This window comes from Vombatus ursinus, unplaced genomic scaffold (genome assembly GCF_900497805.2).
Source record: "Vombatus ursinus unplaced genomic scaffold, bare-nosed wombat genome assembly UNPS02008805.1, whole genome shotgun sequence".
In the NCBI taxonomy this organism is placed as follows: Eukaryota; Metazoa; Chordata; class Mammalia; order Diprotodontia; family Vombatidae; genus Vombatus; species Vombatus ursinus.
This window is the reverse complement of record NW_020948583.1, coordinates 1-23,825: the sequence shown is the minus strand read 5'-3', so window position 1 is coordinate 23,825 and position 23,825 is coordinate 1. Positions and strand designations below refer to the sequence as shown.

The window sequence follows — 23,825 nt, the reverse complement described above, 5'->3', positions numbered from 1 at the left end:
ATAATAATAATAATAATAATAATAATAATAATAATAATAATAATAATAATAATAATAATATATGTGATAATAGTTATAAACCTGAATGTTATTAAGTTTACCAGCAACTCAATCAGCCTTCATCTGGGACAAAGAGAAGTGTGGTGTAGTGGCAAAAGTAGGAGACCTTGAATTAAGACACAGGGTTAAGCCCCTGGCACTGTGTGACTATGGGAAAAACATATCCTTTCTATGGGCCTCCTTTTCTTTACATGTAAAGTGAGGATAATAATAAACTACATCATTCACATAGGTGTGGTAGAAAAAAGTATTTTGTAAATTTTAAAACATTATAAAAATGTGAGTCAATATTATTATTAATGTCATCCGGCAAAATGTAAACTCATTGAGAGTAGAAAATTTTTTCATTTTTTCTTTGAAACTCCAGTGTCTAGAACAACATCAGACACACAATAGGTGCCTAATAAAGGCTTATTAAATTGAATGATTAGTCTTGGTTCTCTCGCTGACAAGAGCTACATGGCTTTTGGCAAAACATCTCCCCTCTTTGTATCTCAATTCCTCATCTGAATTGGGTTAATAATCCTTGCTCTCTCTCCTTAATAGAGCTGTTGGGAAAGAATGGGAAGTATTTTGTAAATTATTAAACCTTTAAAATGTTAGAGGTGGTTGTTATTATCATTGATTGGTTGAAACTTTGAATGAACGAATGGGGATATGTAATTTTGGAGCATGGGTCGCTATTTAGTTTGGGGAACCCCGAGAAGCTGAAGATACTAGATGCTCACTGTATAAGAAGAGAGAAGACACAAGGAAGGGGCCTAAAGGTGATGTCATGAGGGAGATTAGATCATGTTTACTTCATACTCAAAACCTTCCTCAAACTAGCCCCAACTTATCTTTGCAGACTTTTCTCACTTGCCTTCATTTCCCCTGTGTGCACTCCGCACTTGAACCAGATTGGTCTTTCCATCCTTCTCATGCATCAGGCTCATTTAATCCTCAATGGCTAAGTCTCATTGTCATAGCTGAGTCAGGAGTGGATATGACAGACCCAGTCCATGACTATAACAATGGGTAATAACCAAACAGTAGCAGGTCATCGCAGACTGACACCATAAGAAGCCAAAGCTTTAGAAGGCACTTGAACTCCTATCAATTCTTTAAAGTATATTTCCAACATACTTGACTGTAGAAATCTTTCCTCCCCACCCCCACTCCTGCCCCCATTGGTAAGAATCTTCCCTCAAGGACTAGCAACTACAGCAGAATAGGAGGAAGTAATACAGCCCACAATGACTCCAACGAAAACCCAAGAAGGGTGCCAGAGTGAGTAGGGAACAGGAAGTGTAAGGGAAAAAAACCACAGGGGGTCATTCTGTTTTTTCTAGCCCAAGATGATGAATTCAGCCCTCAGGCAAATGACCGAGTCAGGAATTATGGAGCAGGGCTAGGTCTGTAGCTCTGTTCCTCTGACCCCAGAAAGGGATCTCAAATTCAGCCTCTGAGTTCTTGCCAGGGTTAAGCCTGCAGCTCTATCCTGAACCGGCAAAACCAACAAGCATGGTTGACAAGGCCTAGGGACAGTAATTGTATACTGGAAGTCCACTGAGAGGCAAGTCTGTAGTTATGGTATAGACCCAAACTGAGGTCTAGAGTGTGGAAAATCCAAGGGGACAGCAAACCAAGTATGGATTAGATCAAATCACACAAGACCAAATTAAAATGTGTGATTCCTTGGCCCGAGCTGCCCCTGTAATCCCGTTATGTACATGGCACTCAGTAGAGTAGCAAGTCTCCAGATAAAAGAGACCCAGAACATATAAGCCATGACATTCCCTCTAGAAGTACACAGAGCCTGACCCTACCACAGTGTTCAACCTAAGAAAACACACCTGGAAGAATGTATAAATAAAAACAAAACTCCCACCATAAAGAGCTATTAGGGTGCCAGAAATTACCAAGACATAAACAAAGAAGAGAAAAACTCCAAAGCACCTGAGAGCAAAGTCTTAAAGAAAAACAGCTTGACCACAAGGTCAATTAGAATTCACAGAAAAATGAAGCAAGAGTTTGTTTTTGTTGCTGTTTGAAGTGTTGAAATTGATATTATAAGTGAAATGGCAGAGTTAATGGAAAGAATTGGAAAAGAAATGAAACTTTGGAGGGAGATTTGGAAGGAGAATTAACAGCTTAACCCAAGTACAAAACCTTATCTAAATAATAGACTCCATGAAAATTAGAATGGACCAGACTGAAGCTATTGACTTCATGAGACAAGACACAAAGTTAGAAGATTGAAAAAAAAAAATAGAAGAAACTGTAAAGTATCTCTTATTAAAAAAAAAACAAAAAAAAAAACCCAACTAACCTGGAACACAGATTAAGGAGAGATAATTTAAAAATCATTGTAATACCCAAAAACCATGATACAATGGACATAATATTTCAAGAAATCATGAAAGAAAATTATATAGACCTATTAAAACAAGAGGGTATTATGAAAACAGAATCTTCAAATCATCTCCTGTAAGAAACTATGAAAGGAAAACTTCCAGGAACATTATTATCAAAATTCAGAGTTGCCAAATCAAACAAGAAGTGCTACAAACAGGAGAAAGAATCCAAGAGCCAAGGAATCACAATCAGAATCACACAAGATTCAACAGCTATCACTTTAAAGAAGTAAAGAGTTTGGAATAAGATATTTCAAGGCGGGAGAGGGGAAAGGCTTACAACCAAGAATTGCTTACCCAGCAAAACTAAATATAATCTCTAAAAGGGGAGGAGGGAGAAAATGATGAATCTTTAATGAAGTAGAGAACTTCCAACATCCATGATGAAAATGTCAGAACTGAATAGAAATCCTGAAAAGCAAAACATAGGAGTGAAGAGAAACAAAAAAAGGCAAATACACGTTAGCAATCAGAAGAGACTATACAAGGATAAAGCGTCTACTTTCTAGCAGAAGAAGATGATACAAATGTCCCCTTGGAACCTTAACATCATCAAGGGTCATATAAAATATTAAATATGACAGAGGCCATTGGCGTGCTTTTGGTGATATTAAAAGAAGAAAGAAAAGAGAGGGGAGAAAGGGATACACTGGGGAAGAAATGTCAGGGAACTTAGTATCTCAAGTAATTGGAAGACACAAGAAGTCTATACAAATAAGGAAAAGTGTGGGGATTAGGTATCATTTGAACTTCTCCTTCATCTGAACTGGTCAAAAGAGGGTAGAAGACAAGCACACAAAATTTGGTATAGAATACAGCCAATAGAGTAAAAGGAAGGAACTGGGAGAGGAAAGAGGGGGAAATAAGAGGGAGGGCAGATTAAGAAAGGGATTAATCATTAGCAAAATAAACTTTAAGCATGGAGGGGGAGTTGTAAAAAACAGTTTAAAAGAAAATAAAGAAAGGTAAGAATTTGTGATTGAGGTCTGAGTGAGGAGAGGGGAAGAGGGGCAAGGGAACAGAAGTTGCCTTAATCAGTTGTAGAATATTTGCCTTGAGGACACTCTTCTCCCACCACCTTGTTTTTTTTTTTAAGTCAGAATGAGGAAGAAAGATGATTAAGTATAAAAGAATATAATGTAGGGGAATACATAATTAATAATTACAACTCTGAAAGTAAATAGGATGAACTTATCCATAAAACAAAAGAGGACAGAAAAATGGAGCAGAAAGCAGAATACAGTGGTATGCTGTTTACAAGACATACACTTGAAACATAAAGATTCAAATGGAGTTAAAATAAAGAGTTGGAGTAAAATCTATTATACTTCACATAGGACTTTATTTGCATAACTCCAAAACATATGCCATGTATTACTATATACCCTAGTTATCTCTGTATTTTATATTCTGATCAGATAGTAACACTCTATGGGGGCAAAGACATTTTAACTTTGTGCCACCATCCTTGTCCAACATAGTACTCTGCATATATATAACAGCCACACAATAAATATTTGTTGAATTAAATAGATTAAGGGATGGAAAAGGACCCCTCACACAATTGTGACCAACATCGTATTTGGCATAAAGACCTATTCTCATTATTTGTAGTCATAGACTCTCGACTTCTCAGTGGGAAATCATAGCATAAAAGCACAGCTCAAGTGACTCCCCCTCAACTTTCCCTTATCGCCATCAAGGTAAATTATGTCTCCCACCTCCCAGCACTTCACATTCCCTTTATGTACTTTTTTGTTGTTGTTGAGCTGTTTCAGTTGTGTCTGACTCTTTGTGACCCATCTGGAATTTTCTTGGCAAAGATATTGGAGTGGTTTGCCATTTCCTTCTCTAGCTCATTTTCCAGATGAGGAAACTTGAGGCAAACAGGTGTGAGAGATGACATCTTAGAAGTGAAGCCTCCTCAAAGGGCTAATAGTTCTTGTTAATAGTTCTCACAAAGGGCAGCAATTAGGAGATCACTAGTCCTTTGGGGAGAGAGAAGGTCAGAAGCCAGATAGTAAGAGAGTGGGAGGAGAGAAATTAGAGGCACCTGTTGTAATTGGCCTTCTCAAGGAGTTTAATTGTATTGTTGAAACACACTCCCTTCTGACCTTGTCAAAACCACCTCAGACCCTGTTTTTAAGCATGTAGCAGAAAGAATAGAATAGCCCTACCCACCCCCCCCCAACCTAAACTGCAAGACTTCTCGCCTTTTCTTGTTTCCGGGCAAACTTGTGTACTCTGTTGCTGGGGAAGATTTCCTTGAATAGATTGTGCCCCCTGAAACCTAGACAAAGGGATAAGGGGAAGAGGGTTAAGGAGGAGGAACTCTGGTTAGGATATAAATAAGCTTTGCTTTCTGTATGCACTTGGCCTTCCTGGCCAGCCCCATTTGGGCCATGAGGGGCGGTACCCTTTCTCATGAGAAAGCAATAAACTCCTTTCTGCTTTCAAGGTACCTGAGTCTTCATTTTGAATTTGAGTAGTGGTCTCTGTCCCACAGGGTTAAGTGACTTGCCTAGGGTCACACAGCTACCAAATGTCTGAGGCTAGATTTGAACTCGTGAAGATGATCCTTCCTGATTCCCAAGTGCTCTATCCACTGTAATACCTATCTACTTTATGGACTTACCACATTTTAGTTTTGATCATTCTTATTTATACATGTCATATTTCCCTATATATTGCCCCTGTAAGCTTATTGAAGTCTATGACTTTATCCTATTTATATTTGTGCCTCCTCTAGCATGGAAGTATAGGGTATCTCTCACAGTACCTAGGTCTGGGCTGGACCATATTAAGTGTTCTGCTATAACAGCAATCCCTCATACATATATAGAACTGTGTAGTTTCCAGAGGACTTTCATATTCATTATCTCACCTGACTCATGACAGTCCTGGGAGGTCAGGAGGTCATGGATGATACTGCCAGCCATACAAAGTAGCTTCCTCGAGGTTATGCAGGTGGTCAGTGATAGAGCTGAGACTAGCAATTTTTATTACTAGAATTTAGTGATTTTTATTAATGACTTGAATAAATGCATAAATGGATACTTATCAGATTTGCAGAGGACATAAAATAAAATGAAGAGGGAGAATTAACACACCAGATGCCAGAGAATTCAACAAGTTCTCATCAGATTAGAATGATAGGCTAAATCTGAGAGGATTCTGGGAAGATGGCAGAGTAGGTCAGAAAACTTCTGGCTCTCCAAATTTCCTCCACAAATAAAAGGCTGAACATTGCCTCAGAGTGAATGGAAAGCAACAGAAATAAATAGGAGTCAGGGTAAAGCAGTTGTCCTCCTAAGACAACTTGAGAAGACCCCAGGAAATACTGAGCCTCCAGGGGCAGAGGTTTGGCCTGAGTGAGGTGCAAACACCTCCAGGCTGCCTCTGTAGAATCAACGAATGACAAGCCCTGGGGCAGCTGGGGTTGGGAGGCAGCCTTAGAAATGTTCATCTTGCAATGTGGGGGGTCTGATGGCTGAGCAGGAGAATATTGAAGGCCCTTCCCCTGTTGAGGGAGGCCAAGCACAGCTGTGCTGATCAGACACATCCAGGGCTGTAGCTTCAGGGAGATGGAGCTATGACACGCTTGATGAGTGCAGTAGCAGAGGGGCCGGGACCCTGCTGGCTGTGGGCACTTGTAGGAGAGCAGAGTCCCTGGTTTCAGCTCTGGGACAGAGAGGACAGCTGTAGTTTGCAGCCACCAGAGGGAACCACAGGGAGCAAGAACGTTTGCAGGATGATTGGGTTGGGAGCCCTAGCTGTGGCCTAGGGGTCGAGGGGAGTACCCAAGGCTGGGCCCCAGGATACAGCCCAAGAAATAGCAGCAAGAAGAAGCTGAGGCTTGGGGCATCATTCCCCGCACCTTGGGACTAGAACTTGATTATAGTAATAACTGCTAAGAATAAAATAAAACAAAAAATGAGTTAGCAAAGGAGAAAGAATCCAACCATAGATAGCCACTGTGGGAATAGAGAAGATCTGGACTCATAGTCAGAGGAAGACAGTGGAGCTAAAAAACCCACTCCTTTTTCAATGAGAAACGTCAAATGGTCCCAAGCCCAAAAAGAGTTTTTGGGAGAACTTTAAAAGGACTTTAAAAATTAAATAAGAGAGATCGAGGAAAAATTAGGGAAAAAAATAAGAGCAATCCAAGAAAATTATGAAAAGAAAGTCAACCAACTGGAAATAGAGAATAAAAAACTTAAGGAAGAAAATAATTCCTTGAAACCTAGAATTGGGCAAGGGGAAACTAATGACATTCTAAGACACCAAGAAATAATAAAACAAAATGAAAAGAATGAAAAAATTGAAGAGAATATGAAATATATCATCAGAAAAACAACTGATCTGGAGAACAGATTGAGCAGAGGTAATATAAGAATTGTCTGAAAGGTACAATAAAAAAATCTTGATACAATACTACAAGAAATTATCAGGGAAAATTGCCCTGAAGTTCTAGAACAAGAAGGCAAAGTAGAAATAGAAAAAATCTCCCAGTCACCACCTGAAAGAGATCTCAGAAGGAAAACTTACAGGAATATCATAGCCAAGTCCCAGGTCAAAGAGAAAATATTGCAAGCAACAAGGAAAAAATAAACAATTTAAATATCATGGAGCTACAATAAGGATTACATAAGACCTACCAGCTACTACATTGATGGACCATGGGTCTTGGAATACTATATTTCATAGGGCAAAAGAGTTGGGGTTACAACCAAGGATAACTTCCCCAGCAAAGTTAAATATAATCCTGAATGAAAAAAAATGGACATTTAATAAACTGAAAGACTTTCAGGTATTTATGACAAAAACAACAGAACTTAATGGAAAATTTGGCATACAAGATCCAGGAGAAATATAAGGTAAACATTAAAGATTAATTAAAAGGATCTCAAAGGTCAAATTGTTTACTTCTTATATGTGAAAATGTTATCAGTACTCTTATGACTGTCATTACATGAGTAGTTTGAAAGAAACACTTGGGCTGAGCTGTGTATGATGGGGTGATCCTAAAAAAATAAAACTGTGTAGGGAGAGATAAAAAGGAGTAATTATCTCATGCAAATGAGGCCTGAAGGGAAGAACTGATACAGAAGAAGCAAGTGAGGAGTGGGGAGAGCAGGTAGGGCTGGAACTTTACTTTCATCAGGAAAGGGTGAAAGACAGAACATATATATCTAGAAGGGTATAAAAGTCTTCTAAATTCAGAAAGAAATAAGAAGGCTAGGGGATGGGATGGAGGAGAGGATAAGGGAGGGACTCTTAGAGGGTTGGGTAGGTTAAGGAATAGGAGGGCAAAGTAGCAGGTAGAAATAAATTAGAGGAGTAAGAAGGGATAGGGTAAATAGGGTGAGAAGGATGGTGAGGAAAAATAGGAAGGAGGGAAATAGACAAGAGGTAATTATAACTTAGAATATGAATGGGATGAATTTACCCATAAAATGGAAATGGATAGCAGATTAAAAACTTGAATTCAACAATATTTTGTTTTCAGGAAACACAGTAAAAATGAGAGATACACACAAAGATAAAATAAAGGGCTGGAGTAGAATTTATTACATAATAAAAGCAAGGGTAATAATCATGATCTCAGACAAAGTTAAAGCTCAAATAGATTTAATTAAAAGAGAAAGATAGGGAAATTATACTATGTATCACCAATATTATTCAATATTGTTTTAGACCATTTAAAATAACTGGACAATATAAAATACCTGAGTGTACCTGCTAAACCAGACACATGAAGTACATGAACATAAACATAAAACACTTTTTATACAAATAAAGTCAGATTTAAATAATTGGAGTAATATTTATTGTCCATGGGTAGGTAAAGCTAATATAATAAAAAATGACAATTCCACTTAACTAATCTATTTATTCAATGACATCCCAATTAAATTACTAAAAAGTCATCTTACTGATTTAGAAAAAAACTAATAGCAAAGTTCATTTCAAGAACAAAAGGCTAGCAATTCAAAGAAACCAGGGAAAAAAGATGTAAAGGAAGGAAATTCAGCAAATGGTCTTTAAACTATATTATAAGGCGAGAGCATTGTTGAAGTGTAAAATGGATAATTTAAATTATTTTAAATTAAAATTTTCTTGCATAAATAAAACCAATGTAGCCAAGAATAGAAGAAATGCAGAAACTTTGGAAACTTTCATAGACAATATCTCAGGTTGTGATTGTGTTGGAATACTGCTGTGGTGAAGGAAATGATGAGTTGGTTGATTTAGAAAAACATGGAAAGACTTGGACCAATGAAGGAAGGTGCTATACCTCCAGAGAAAGAGATGACAAGTGGAAATATGCATATTACAGACTTGCACATATGTGTATGAGTGTATGTGTGTATATATGTGAATGCTTATAGATATCTATATAGATATATCTGTATCTATATCTATCTGCATTTAATTGTAACTTTCTTTAGGGCAGGGGATAGGGAGAGGGAGGGAAAAATAAGGTAAAAGGTACATAGCAGGGAACAAAAGAAAACCTAGAAAGAATCAAAGAAAAGCTGAGTAGCTTTGAAAACAATGTATAGTATTTATTATATAGGTTTTCTTGAAATGGACATTTATTGTTTTATATTGAATCCTCTCTTATATTCTGCCATGTACATGGAAATGTTTTTTTTTCTTTTCTCATTTTGTATTTAAAATGAATAAAGAAATTTACAAAAAAGAAAGAATGATAGGCTAAATCAAATAAAATGAAATTTAATGGAGAAGAATGCAAAGTGCTACACTTGACTTCAAAACTTACCTGCATAAGAACAGGATGAAGAAAGTTTGCCGAGATGACTATATCAGACAAAGATGTGGGGGGCTCAATGAATTGTAAGCTCAAAATAAGCCAACAGTAGCCAAAGGCCACTTTAAGAGAGAGTTAGTGTCTAAAGAGGGACAAGATGGGCCTATTAAACTCTGTCCTGTACTGTTTCTTCCTCATAAAAGACTATTAGGAATAAAAGGATTGCAGAAGAATGTCAGATGTTTCATGGTGAAAATCATCTCTCTAAATCCATGGCCCACTGCTCCTAACTACCTCCACCTCCGACCACACAAATTCCAGAAGGAAAGTTTAGTCCTCTCACCATGTAGAGAAAGATGTCATTCTCAGCTCCCAGACCCTCACGCCAGGCCAATGCATTGAACAGTTCTTTCCGAAAGCCCCAGTTGAATAATATGGCAAGACGCATGAATGTGGACTTAGTCTTCTGCCAGGAGAAAGCAAAGAAATATCACACCAGAGTCTTGGTTTGCAGACCTCCCCATAGTCTTCCTCATCCCTACCACCAATTTCCCAACCCTACTGCCTTGGAGACTCTGGGGTCACTTCCCATGCTCCCTATCCCCTTCCTAAGCACACTTGAAAAGCAAACAATGAAAAGGTTTACATAACAGGAAGTGCCACAAGACACCAAGTGATTGTTGGGTGCCTAGTATATTAGGTCTCCCTCCAGGCACAGGAGAGGATTCTAATGGGTGACTGGGGGAGCAGAAAGGAAGGAAAAACACAGGAAGGGGAGGAAGCTGACTCTCTCAGTCAAAGAACCTCTGTCACCAGCCTCAGTTCTGTAGCTCTGGTTTCCACAACCCCTCCCCCTTTCATAATCTCCCATTACTCTCTCTATCTAGAATGAGCTTCTACCTCCCATTGCTCAACCAAAAGCCACTCAATATCCCTTAAGAACTCTTTCTTTACTATTCTGACCCACTATAATGGTTCTCATGTATAGACTCCTTCAGTAGATGACAAGCATTTTGAATTTTGGCATATATGATGTTGTAAAATGAGCTGGAGAAGGAAATGGCAAACCATTTCAGTATTTTTGCCAAGAAAACCCCAGATGGGGTCATGAAGTGTCAGATACACTGAAATGACTGAATAACAACAAAATATATGATGTACCTTTCTCAGCTGCCTGTGAGTGAATCTTCTCTTCCCATGTAAGCTTTGAATTACCTCAGGGACAGAGACTGTTTCCTCCTCTTTTCTATCTTTCCCACAGAGTAGCTGAGCTCACAAGTTGGTTCACAAGAGGCTCCCAGAAAGTCCCAGGTGAATGATCCATTCTTACCACAACAACCTCTGGGCAAGGGTCAGCCAGATGGAAGAGGAGAGGAACCAGGCACTGAAAAGCATGTATCTTCAATTGTTCCTCATACTTCTTCCCACCACTATAGATCACGTCTCCATAGAGGAAGATGGCTTCTCCTCGAACCTCGTCTCTCTCCTGAGGAGGACAAATCTACTAAAATCGAATGTTAGGTTTGAAAGGACAAATGAAATGGTGCCATCTATGGACTTTGGGCTTAATTTAGCATTGACAGGTAGGATTTTTTTCTTTCTGGGTGTTGGGAAAACAAAAACTGATTTAAAATAGTGGTTAGGCAAGGATCCATGGGGAAAGGATATGAGGGTGTTAGAAGACTGCAAGTTATAAGAGTTAACAGTGGGATATGGCAGCTGAAAAATAGGAACGCAATCTTAGACAGAAATGGAAGTAATGGTCTGACTGTTTGCTCTATTCAGAACATAGCTAAAGTATTATGTACAGTTCTGGACACCAAAGTTTAGGAAGGACATTGGTAAGGTGAAGCATATCCAGAGGAGGGTGACCAATAGGTGGAGGGAACTGGTAACCAAGCCATAGTGCATTGAATTGAAGGAACTGAAGATGTTTAGACTATAGAAAGAAGACAATTTAGGATTATGATAGCTGTCGTCAAATTATTAGAAATGTAGAAAAGGGATTAATTTGTTTCACTTGACTCCACAGAGAAGTACTAAGACAACTGGGTATACAGCTATGTTCTGATTAGTGCGAATAATACATTCTGTGAAGTAGTCACATATATTCAAATTTGTGCTATTCAAAGCTATAATTATGTACATTATGGCAACTTGTTCTAGCTCAATGGAAATGGTGAAAGGTAGATTTCAGCTCCATTTAACAATCCCTCCCTCTGAAAATATCTCATAACCCTTTCCTTGGATTTCTTTGCATATTTCTTACTCTCCTTTTAAGTACATTTATTTCTGTATGACTTTCCTTTGTCATAGATTGTAAGATTCTTGAGAGCAGGGTTATGAGATCCTACCTAACCTTGTATAGGGCCCTATACACAGTAGGAGCTTCATAGATGTGTAACCTTTGTTCAAAGAATCTTCTATTTCAGCTCCTAACACAGTAGTTTGTTTTTATAAAGGACAATGCAGATGGTCTCATCCTCACTGATTTGTTTGAGGTATGAGTTAGTATATGAGCTTTGCATTCAGAGTGTGGCTGTGACTCTGGGAGAAGATAAGAAAGGAATGGACCATGAGGTAGGATCCATTTTGCTACTGGGATTTGAATGGTGGTCATTATGAGAATAGCAGATGGTGCTATTGGATGGAAAACACTGTGTAATAAAAGAACACACATTGCCCATTAACTTTGAGACCAAAATTAGTTGGGGATGGGGGATCCACTTACTAATAAAGTCTTGGGTGTGCTTGTGAACTAGATAATGGCACAATTAGATGGATTTGGACCTATTTGAAAGATTGGACTCAAAGAACAGTCAATAACTATTTGACATCTTCTTGGAAAGAAGCCTCCAGTAGCGTGTTCCAGGGATCTTTGCCTAACTATATGCTGTTTAATCACTTTATCAATGACTTGGACAAATGAATAGATGACATCCTTCTCAAAGTTTTAATTGACAGTGAGGAAGTGTTAACACACTAGAAAATATAGACAGGACCCCTCTCTCCCCCCAAATCTTTACAAGCTAGAACACTGGGTTGAATCTAATAGGATGAAATTTCATAGGAATATATATTCTTACAATCCTTAAGAGACAGTCTTCAGGAATACAAGATGGGGAGGGCATGTTTAGAAAATGTGTTGTTTAGCGGCAGTGGTGGTGCAGTGGATAGAGCACTGGCCTGGACATCAGGAGGACCTGAGTTCAAATCTTACCTCAGACACTTCACACTTACTAGCTGTGTGAGCCTGGGCAAGTCACTTAATCCCAATTGCCTTGACAAAAAAAAAAAAAAGAAGAAGAAAATGTTTTGTTTGAAAAAGATCTGGAGGTTTTAATGACTGCAGGCTCAATAGGAGCTAGCTATATGACATGGCAGTAAAATAACTTATAAAATCTTGAGTTAAAAAAAGCATAGCTTCCAAGAATAAGGAGGTAATAGGCCCATTGGGCTTGTTCTGTCATGGTCATAACACATCTGGACTAGGCATTCATTTTATAATTCATTCAGTAAAGATTTGTCATTGTTCAGTCATTTCAGTCATGTCTGACTCTTCGTGACTTTATTTGGGGTTTTCTTGGCAGAGATACTAGAGTGGTTTGCCATTTCCTTCTCCAGCTCATTTTACAGATGAGGGAACTGAGGCAAACAAAGTTAAGTGACTTGCCCAGGGCCACAAAGATAGCAAGTGAATGAGGCCAGATTTAAACGCTGATGTCTGACTCCAAGCCCAGCACTCTACCCACTGCACAACCTAGCTACCTTCCATGAGCATAGCCTCCTAATTGATCTCACTGCCTCAAGTTCCTACTTTTTCCGATCTATCCTCCCCACAGTTGCCAAAGTGGGCTTCCTGAAACGCAAATTTAACCATGTTTTACTCCCTTATTCAATAAACTCCAATGGTTTCCAGTTGCCTCTAGGATCAAATATAAACCCCTCTTCAGGATTTATGACCCTTTACAAGCTGGGCTCTAAGCTATCTTTCTAAGCTTATTACTTATGTATGACTCCCCTCCCCACATTCTATAATCCAGTCAGACTGGCCTTCTACAGCTCCTCACACGACACCCCATCTCCCAACCCTGTGTCTTTGCATTTACTGTGCCTCTATACCTGGAATGCACTCCAAGGTCATCTCCACTTCTTAGAATCTTTTGTTTCCTTCAAAACTCTCCTCAAACAGCAACCTCTATATCAGGGGTTCTTAATCTGAGATCCATGAAGTTACTAATTTTTTTAAAAAATATTTTAATAACTATATTTCAATATAATTGGTTTCTTTTGTAATTCTATGTATTTTACTTCATGCATTTAAAAACATTATTCTGAGAAGTTGTCCACAGATTTCACCAGACTGCCAGAGGGTGTTATTTATGACATTAAAAAAAGTGAAGAATCCCTGATCTACATGAAACCTTTCCTGATTTCCCTTAGCTGTTACTGCTCCCCCTAATTTACCTAGGGATTTTTTTATTTCATATATAATCTGTATATACTTATCGGTGTGTGTATGTATATTAGATTATATATTGTGGATGGATGGATGGATGGATATTGTCTCTGCTAATAGAAATCACTGACCCTGGTTGAGTAATCTCATTTGCCAGTTCTTTCAATAGGTCACCTGGGCTATCTGACTTGAACTCATCAAGGTCAGCAGGAGATTTCTCACTATATCCTTACTTATCTTAGATATCAACTCCCTATTGACCTTTTTGTTTTCTTTTTTTTTCTTTTCCTTCCCAGTGCAAAGTTCTTGACAGAGGAAAGAAAAGCAAAATAAATTACCTTTCCTCTGTTATCAGTTATCATCATCTTATCCCCTTCAAATAGCAATCTTACCCCACTTTTCTTTCTCTTGACCCTTAATATAACTGAAAATATCACCCCTTTATTTGTTTTTTTTTGTTTCCTCAACAGATTCAGCTCTTTCTGAGTTCTAGTGTGTCTGACAGTATTCTTGTAGAGCCTTGCCACACCTAGTTATACTCCTGTTCAAGTCACCTATGCTTGCTTTTTTGCATGACTTTTAAAAATCTAAATTGGTGAGCGAATTTCTATGCCTCAGCATAGCTTCCTCTGGACATAGCTTCCTCCTTCCTTCCTTTTCTCCTAATGGGAATTGTTTCACTTTCAGTCTTCAGTATTTCATTACTGAGAGCTTCCCATGCCTCTCAGGTTAACTTGCTTTGTAAAATTTTAATCATGAGATCCTTTCTATCCTTTCTCTGAACTTACTTTCTCAAAATTTGGGGTGTATGTCTCCTTATCATAGGCTTTATCAAACTATTCACTTCTCAAATAGGTCTTTCCATTCTGAAGAAAACACCGTCTGTGCCCTAAAATCCATCACTTTCTTGTGCAAGATTTTGTAATATTTAGCAATGTCTTCTAGGTTCCTCTGGGTAGTATCATTTGTACTCAAATTAATCACCAGAAGTGTGCAGTATTCATACATCTTAGTAAGTCTTCAGAGATTCTCCTTCATGTCTGGGATACATGGGAATCTATCTAACCCCTTTAATATTGTTATCATTTCGGAGAATAGTTGGCTCAAATGCCCCTCAGACAAGTCACCAACCTCCACTAGTCCTTCTTCTTCCTCTCACCCTTAGTGTATGAACTCTTTTCCAACTATCCCTGAGGATTTACCGCACCATTCCTTGGAGGACAAAGGCTACTTCATCTGCAGAGGGTCCAGCTCCATCCTCCTTGAGACTATCCTCATATCGATTACTTATTTCCAAGTATTTCATGGTCTTTCTTCTTCTTTCTTTTCTGTCACATTCCTTCACTTTCCCACTTCTTGATGGCAGGATGGTAGTCATCATTTCTTTTTGCCTCTGCAGATTAATTTTATCCCTTTTGTTTTTTATTCAAAACTGAAGCTCTTTTTCTGGCTCTTGCTTTCATTGTATGCTTTTTTTGTTTTGTTTTGTTTTGTTTTGTTTGTTTGGGGCTAGGCAATGAGGTTAAGTGACTTGCCCAGGGTCACACAGCTAGTAAGTGTTATGTGTCTGAGGCCGGATTTGAACTCAGGTCCTCCTGAATCCAGGGTTGGTGTTCTATCTACTGCACCACCTAGCTGCCCCCTGGCTCTTCCTTTAAGGGATACTTCATTCTCATTGATAACCATTCTACAAGTTCTTTTAATAGAAAGACTGGAATTTAAGAATATCTTAAAGGAACAAAGTTTTTGTTCCTTTGTTTTGTGTCCTTAAAGTCCTTTTAGTGTTAACTTCTCTTCTAGGAAGGAGAGTGACCCATTCTTTCTGCATACATAACATTCACAGAAATACAACCATTGCACATTCTAGGTAGATCACTACAAGATTCACCCAGCTCTGAGTGAGATCTGGAAGTGAGATTTTCAATTGTGTGATGTTCTTACTAGCTGCTGTTCTGAAGGACTGCTGAAGCACATTGCTTGTGCTTATCCTGAACTCTGCTTTCTCACCTCTTCAGCACCTTGACAGGCATACCCATCTTTCCTTCTTTCCTTTTCTCCTCTTTTATTCTATATCCTTCTGGTTCTGCTTCTTGGGATCTTCTGTAAGTCCTTCTCTTTCTCCTCTGGCTTAAACCTTTCTCCTCCTTCAGATGGAATCCTACTTCTTCAGATTCTCCTTAAATCATCCCAAAATTTCCCTCCTTAAATTTAATGGCTGGACTTCTTCATGATTCCAAATGCCTTCAAAATACCCTTCTCTTTCTTCAGCTCAGGTTCTTTTCCCACTAAGCCTTCCACCATTATAATTGGAGCTCAAATGATCATTAATCTATGTAATAGGAGTTTTTTTAAAAAAGGAGATATTACACACTTCCTAGTATGTTTTACAATACCTCTCATCCCATCAAAAGCCCATGAGATTCCAGGTGTCAAGTCTGAGGGCAGGGGGTAGATTCACATTCTTTTGAGACATTTTCATGGTGAGAAGAATAGAGAAGGAAAAGAGTACAATCCTAAGGATGGACAGCAGCTTCCCAATTCGTAAGCCAAAGAGAACAGGATGACCCAGACAAGAGAGCTGCTGATTGAGGTCCGAAGGAAAGTTAGAACACTGCCAGGAGGGGTTGTTTTCACCAGATATAGACAAGAAAATGTATAAAGGGCAAAAAATTGGGGAACTGGAGAGTGGTATCCACTTATTTGAGGAATGGTTGAGTATTTTAATGTTTGGTTTCCTTTTCCGTTTCAATTAAATTACTGGTTCTATGTTGTAGTCTACCCATGTTACGGTTAATATTGTAATCACAATATCTTGTGATTAATCACAGCAGGTTGAATTTAGAGGTCTCCAGTATTACACTGGCACAGTGACTTGAGCCATACATGGTCTGCTTACCAAAAAACAGTTCTCATAAACATGAATCCAAGTCTATGAGAAGCTAGTGCTGGTTGGCACATAGGCAACATTCTTTCATTCAATAATTATACATTAGGCTCCTGCTATGTACCAGATATTGTGCTAGGCTGTGGGAATATAAAGACAAAAAAACCAAACCAACAAACAAAAAACCCTCATTGCTCTCAAGGGGCTTGAATTTTGATAGGGGAAATGACATGAATACCTAAAAGTGAATACAAATATATACAAAGTAAATAAAAAGTAGTTTGGGGAGTGCACCAGCAACTGAGAAGCAACATCCCTGTTACTGGTGTGGGCATCACCATTCTCCTAGTCACCCAGGCTCTTGGTGGGTCTTTCCATGCTCAGTCTCACACCACAGTCATTCAATCTACTGCCAAATTTTGTCATTTCCCCCTTTATGAGGTCTTTTATATAAGTTCCCTCGTGTCCTATGGCACATCCACAGCCCTAGTTCAGGCCCTCATCACTGGATTATTGTGATAGCCTTCTAACCAGTCTCCCTACCTCATGGGCTCCCTCCTCCAATCCATCCTCCACTAGGCGGCTGCAGTGGATTTCCTAAGGGTTATGCCTCTCCCTCCTGCACCTATGTCAACCCCGCACTCAGTCCAATGGTCCCCTATTATCTCCATGATTAACTGTAGAATTTAAAGCTTTTCGTAATTAGTCTCTTCTCACCTTTCCGGGCTTCTCATACTTGACTCTCCACTACGCACGCGGCGATCTTACTTGCTCTGATTTGCACATGAACTTCATCTTCCCTGTCTGAGTCCTTGCTTTGCATTGGCTGCCCTCCGTATTTGGGATGCTCCTCCTCTTCACATCCCCCAGTCAGTTTCTCTGACTTCCTTAAAGACTTAGCTCAGATTCTACCTTTTTTAGAAGGCTTTTCCTAGTCCCCTCAACTACCAATACCATCTACCCTGAAGTTACCTTCTACCTCCTTTATAAATAGTTTGCTAGTGCACAGTTGTTTGCATGTTGCCTCCCTCATTAGAATGTGAGTTTCTAGAGGGCAAGGACTAATTTTACTTTCATTTTATCCCCAATGCTTAGTGCAGTGACTGGAACACAGCAAGTACTTAATAAATGCTTGTTGACTGTTTTAAAACCAGGAAAGAGGAGATATTAAAATATTAAGTTAAAAAGCTTTTGCATAAATGAAATAAATGCAGGTAGACAAAGAAGAGAAACTGTAAAGTGGGGAAATAATTTCATCAAACATAAGCCAACAAATTATATCCACAACTGATAAACTATATAGGTGTATGTGTAGTATATATATATATATATATGTATATGTATTATATCTTTATTTACATATGTATTTGACCACTTATCAATGGAGAATGGTTTTTGGTCACACATATATGCACACCCCATGTATGTGTACATACACACATAGACACATATACATATGTGTGTATACCCATATGCATGTTATATATAGACATGTAACATTTATCACATATATACATATTATATGTATACACACAATACACATACAAACATATATATCTTCTCCCCAAATTGCAACAGTCAATGTTGAAGTAACTACAGATACATACAAATACAATCTTGGTTGGGCTGTAAATTGATCCAAACATATTGGATATCAGTTTGGAATTATGCAGGAAAACTTATTAAACTGTTTCTACTCTCTGAGTCAGCAATATTTTTATTACGCATATGCCCTAAGAAAGTCAAATATTGAAACAGGGGTCTAATTTATACCAACATATTCATACTTCTTTGTGGTAGGAAAGAACTAGAAAGAAAGTTGGTGCTCATTGATTAAAGAACACTTAAAAAACTATGGTTTATGGATGGAATAGAATAGTTATTCAGTAAAAAATAACAAATAGGAAAAATTTAGAGAAATATGGCAAATTTAATATGAACTGATATATAGCAAAGTAAGAAGAAACCAAGGATAATGTACATAATGATTACCACTATATAAGTTAAATGATCACTAAAAGGAATGTTGAGTAATAATATATGTTAAGTCCTTTATATACTGTAAAACACTATATAAACTTTATAAATTATAAATAATTATAAATAGAATAAGTTTATAAATATGTATATATACTATATAAATATATAATATATAAATAAAATTATGAATAAACTTATGAATAAAAACACTATTATTAGCTATTAGTAATAATATTAGTAATAGGAAAAAGAAAGAAGTTTTCTGGAAATAGATACTGGAAGAGTATTTTTTTCCTCATGGAAGAAAGCCAAAGGACTGAGGAGATGACAAGGCTTTACACAATGTCACTTTATCAAATGTACTTGTTTTTGTTTTTTTTCTTTTTTTTCCCATAAGGGAAAATTCATGGCAAAGAGAGATTTGTTGTGGCTTTTTTCCCTCCAGGTATGACTGTGATGTAAAGACAAAGGGCATCAATAAAATGTTCTGTTTTGTCTTGAAGAAAGAAAGTACTTCAAGGTAACACCCTGGTGCCAAGGTGAAGTATTCTAGACCAGCCATAAATGAAAGGCCTGTTATTCCAGGAAGCTAATATGATTTAGTGAGACTTCAGGTTAAGAGCTGAGTTCTTCCCATTAGCCCCTGACCCTGGACCACCCCCCCACCTTTGCCTAGCCCTGACACCTACGTCATCAAAGAGATCAAACAGCTGCTCTGCCACCTTGAGGCTGTTGGAGCCAGCACCTTGTAAAGTCAAACAATGCAAGATTTCACCAATGATGCTCATAAGTACCAAAATGTTCTCCTCTTCCTTAAGCAACAATTTTTCCATCATGTCTGACAGTTGGTTCCGGAGCAGATCTCCCTGCAGGGAATGAAGATGAAAAGGAGATAGACCTTAATGTATTCCGGCTAAAGATTTACCGGGAAGCTCTGTATATTCTACAAAGCTAAAATTGTCTTCTGGACCCCTCCCACCTAAAACAGCAGCTCCCTCAGAATTTTTTCCCTGATCTGGCAGGCCTTTAGCAAAATAGTAAAGGGGTGAAAGTTTGCCCGTGTGCCCTCAGCTCCTTCCTTTGCTGGACAGAAAGAGGTTCTGGAAACCTTGTCTTATGAAGACCAATTAAAAGAAATGTGGATGTATAAGCTGGAGGAGAGAAGAAATTGAGAGGACATAATCGTTGCACGTGTACCACACTGTAAGAGGAATATTGACAAAATAGAGTTTATCAAAAAGGTGACTTGGATGGGGAGGGATCTAGAAATCAAATTACATAAAGATCAGTTGAAGGAGTTGGGAATGCTTAGACTGGAGAAGATCCTTTGGTGAATTCAAGAGCTCACTTGGCTTGCTATTTATTGACTACTGATTCAGTAGAGCAAAACACTACCTAAAAGGCACCTTGCATGCATACATCAAAATTATTCAAGATTTCATGAAATATATAACAAATATATAACAAGAGATAGCCTTATTCAATGATCCTCCGGTGATTAATACCAGACAAGGGATATGATAACGACTTTTACCAACTAAAGGTGTTTGCCACTATAATGGAAGAGATCTATTTTAAGTTGAAGAGTAATTCTCTGTAGATGGTGAAGTCCTCCAGCTGATCCTCTTTACAGATGACAAGATTTTGGTTTTATGAAACCCTGGAATACTACATAGCCTTCTGGAGAAGACCCATAATCACTCAAAGGATTTTGGCTTAAACATCCACATAGGAAAAGCAAGTGAGTGAATAATCTCTATTGTCCAGATTATGGTAAGTAGTTGTAAGAATAACGTATAGAGCCCAGCTCTATACATAACTACTTCTTGGATAGATACTGATAGTGGATAATGAGTTTTGATATTAAAAGAGAGAGTGAGCTAAATTACTTTCAAGAAATTGCGAAGCTCTTTTATTTCCCCTTAAATTAAGGTCCATCTTTTTCAGAGTAACATTCTGTCATCATTGTTATGTGGCTTTGAGTCAATGACTATTACAGTTTCTGAAGATTTAAAAATGAATATCATTCATAAGACAATGAAATGGCATATGTAGGTATGATCACTCTATAACACATAACAAATAGGGAACTACAAAAAAAAACTGGAGTAAAGGAGGTCATCTAAGCAAGTAAGTGAAAAAAATGGGATAGGCATGTGGCAAGAGCAGGAGATAGTCAGAAAGCAACTCGTATTCTACTGCTATCAGTGTTATGTCAAGAGAAAGCAAGGGAGGCCTCTAGCATATAGTGTGAACCACTTGTCCCAAACTTCTTGGGAGATCCAAACAAGAGTAACACAATATTGGGTAGGAAGAAATAGGTTGCAATCTGGATTACTGGATGGAACATCTGAATTTCTGAGATTTTTAAAAATCCATTTAGAATTTCAATATCTAAGTTGTAGGTATTCTTGTTCAGGCATGTGTTGAACTAGATGACCTCTGAGGTACCTTCTAACTCTGAGAACTGTGATTCTATGTTAGGGGGATGTTGGGGGTTGGGGAGGAAAAAACTAGGATAAAATAAAAGAGGGACTTTTGATGGTGCTAAATAAGAAAGTAGTGTGTGTCCAGGGAGAGCATGAAAGGATAGTGAAGTGACTTTTTTCTTTTTTTTAACAAGGTGGTTAGGAAAGGGAGGAGGGCAGGGAGAAACAATCATGGCCTTAAACCTTAAATCCTGAACTAGTGGTGATATCCTTTCTGGGGACATTTTCCATCAATAGCATTGTGAGTATTTCCATTCTTACCTTCTTAGGTTGAAGTAGAAGGCTGCCCAACCCCTGCAAACTCATGGTCTGTACCTCCTTATTGGAATTTCTCAAGGATGAAAGTAGGAAGCTCCCGATAGACCGCCGAGACTTATACTGTGGGACCTCTTTGCTGTTGAGAAGCTGAACAGAATTCTTATAGTGAGCTTTTCACATTATGCAGAGCTAGCCCTGAACTCTGGCCTTCAACAACCATGTCAGGGACATAGGAATGGACATATGTGCACCAAGAACAACCTCATGCCCCGTTTATCCTGCCCAGGGAGGAAAACAGGAATATGAAAAATACCCATTCCCCATCCCAGGTTCTTGGTCTGAATGGGCCCCAAGGACAGGTGTGGCCAAGGTTGGGACAGTCTTCTCTATCATCTTCTTTGCATAGCAGGCATGGTGGACCAAACTCAACGGAATTTTGTTCACTGACCTCAATGTCCTGTCAGGGATCTATCTTCTGGTAGTTCCTCTTCCCTACCATTCTGTGGCCAGGTTTTATTCTCAAATTTAACCTCTCTTGGGGAATGAGATCCCCATGGAAACTCAATGCTGGGACAATGAAAGCCTAGAATTGAACTTCCTCTCAGTTATCAGGGAGGAATCTCTGAGAGTCAATATCCAGGGATTGGGCAACATGCCTGAGAAACTTCTCTCTGTCTTATTCCTAAGCTTAGAGGATTTGATCTGTTTCAATGACAATTATTTAACCTGAAAATGTCTTATCTTCTCAGTCTGACTTCTAAGAGCTTCTCTACTCACCTCCTAGATCTTTTAACTGACCTTTCCCAGGCACCTCTTTGGGCACGTTATTGTCAGGTTGAGAAAAGACTGACCTTGAATCCTAGCTCGGCTATTTACTGCCTGTGCTATCATGAGCAAGTCTCATGCCCTCTCTGAGATACAGTTTTCCCATTTGTAAAGCCTCAGATATTTTCTTCTAAATATCCTACCTCATACTTGGCCAAAATGAGGCTCATCTTCCTCTTTTCTTTCTACCTACATCCTTCATTAAATCTTACTCAAAGGCAGAGGAAAGAATCAGAGATCACAGATTCACAAATCTCAGACTGGTAAGGTAACTAAGAAGTCATCTCATCCAATTCATAATCTGTTTAAGAGAAAGGATTGTTTTTATTTTTTAAATTTGTCTTGGTTTGTCTTCATATCCCCAGTGCTTTGTACATAAAGAACACAATAAATGCCTGGATTGGATTGGGTACATACGATCCAGAACAAATCACTTAACTGCTGACAATTTTTCTCCCAGGGTTGTTTTGGGGGAAAGCATGTTGTGCTATAGAAAAATGCTCCAGAAATGTAAATTATAATTATAGGGAGCCCATTATTTCCAAAGACAGCTCATTCTACTTTTAGACAGCTCTGATGGTTAGAAAGTTTTTCTGTAGACTAAGCCTAAATCTCCCTCTCCATCCATTCTTCCTAGGTCTGCATTTTAGAGCCATGTGGAAATATAATTCTTCCATATACTTGCAGAAAGATTTCATATACTTGGTCACCCTCTCAAAGTCTCTTCTCTCCAGGCTAAAGAGTACTAGTAACATGAACTGGAATCCCCAGTCTACTGGTAAATAGCTCTAATATTGGTCAAGGCCCTTAGATCCCCAGAGTATCAGTTTCTCTCTCTGTAAAATAGGAATAATGAATTTTACCCTGTCTGTGCCCTAAGGATGTGAGAATCAAATGACAAAAATGGATATGAAAATAGTTCAAAGATTATAAAGCTCTAAACACAAATGGTAAGGATTTGTGATAACAAAATGAAACCCTCTGCTTTGGATACTATTCTATGCTTTTCAAAGTACACATTAAAATTTTCATTATTGCTTCTTCCATCTATATCATTTCATTTGAACCTCACAGGATTCTCTCTCCTCCTTTAATCTTATGCTTACTTTGGTTGGTCTAGTTCAGGGGTGGGGAACCTGTGGCTTGGAGGCTATATGTGGCCTTCTAGGTCTTTGAGTACGGCCCTTCAAATGAGTCCAAGTTTTACAGAACAAATCCTTCTATTAAGGGAATTTGTTCTGTGAAGTTTGGATTCAGTCAAAGGGCTACACTTGAGGGCCTAGAGGGCCACATGTGGCCTCAAGGCCACAGGTTCCCCACCCCTGGTCTAGTTCCATGTTTTGTCAGCCTAATATTTCACTAAGAAGAGCTCTTTGATATTTGCCTAAGTCTTGGGTTAAAAGCAAGCAAACAAATAAACAACTACACAATACAGGATGAGAGAGGTATGACTAGATGATAACTTTTCTAGAAAAAAAAATTGGGATCTCAGTGGACCACAAATTCAGTGAATCAACAGAGTTACATGGCAACCTCCCAAATTGTAGTGAAATCTGAGGATGCATTAAAAGAGATAGGGCATCCAGAATTGAACACTTTACTCCCAATAGATTCTGGGCAGGTCAAAGGATGGCAGGACTATTAACTCACTCATTCTGGATGCCACATTTCAGGAAATAAATTGACAAACCAGTGTCTG

General features: G+C 38.4%; 1 long non-coding RNA gene across 1 annotated transcript; it reads right to left on the bottom strand.

The window, feature by feature from the left end:
- Positions 1 to 9,603: 9,603 nt before the first annotated feature.
- Positions 9,604 to 17,363, bottom strand: LOC114034253. The gene is made up of 3 exons (XR_003568077.1): positions 17,292 to 17,363; positions 10,562 to 10,717; positions 9,604 to 9,697 (listed from the first exon to the last, which is right to left on the bottom strand). It is a non-coding gene; the product is annotated as an uncharacterized LOC114034253 (long non-coding RNA).
- Between the last annotated feature and the right edge of the window lie 6,462 nt (positions 17,364 to 23,825).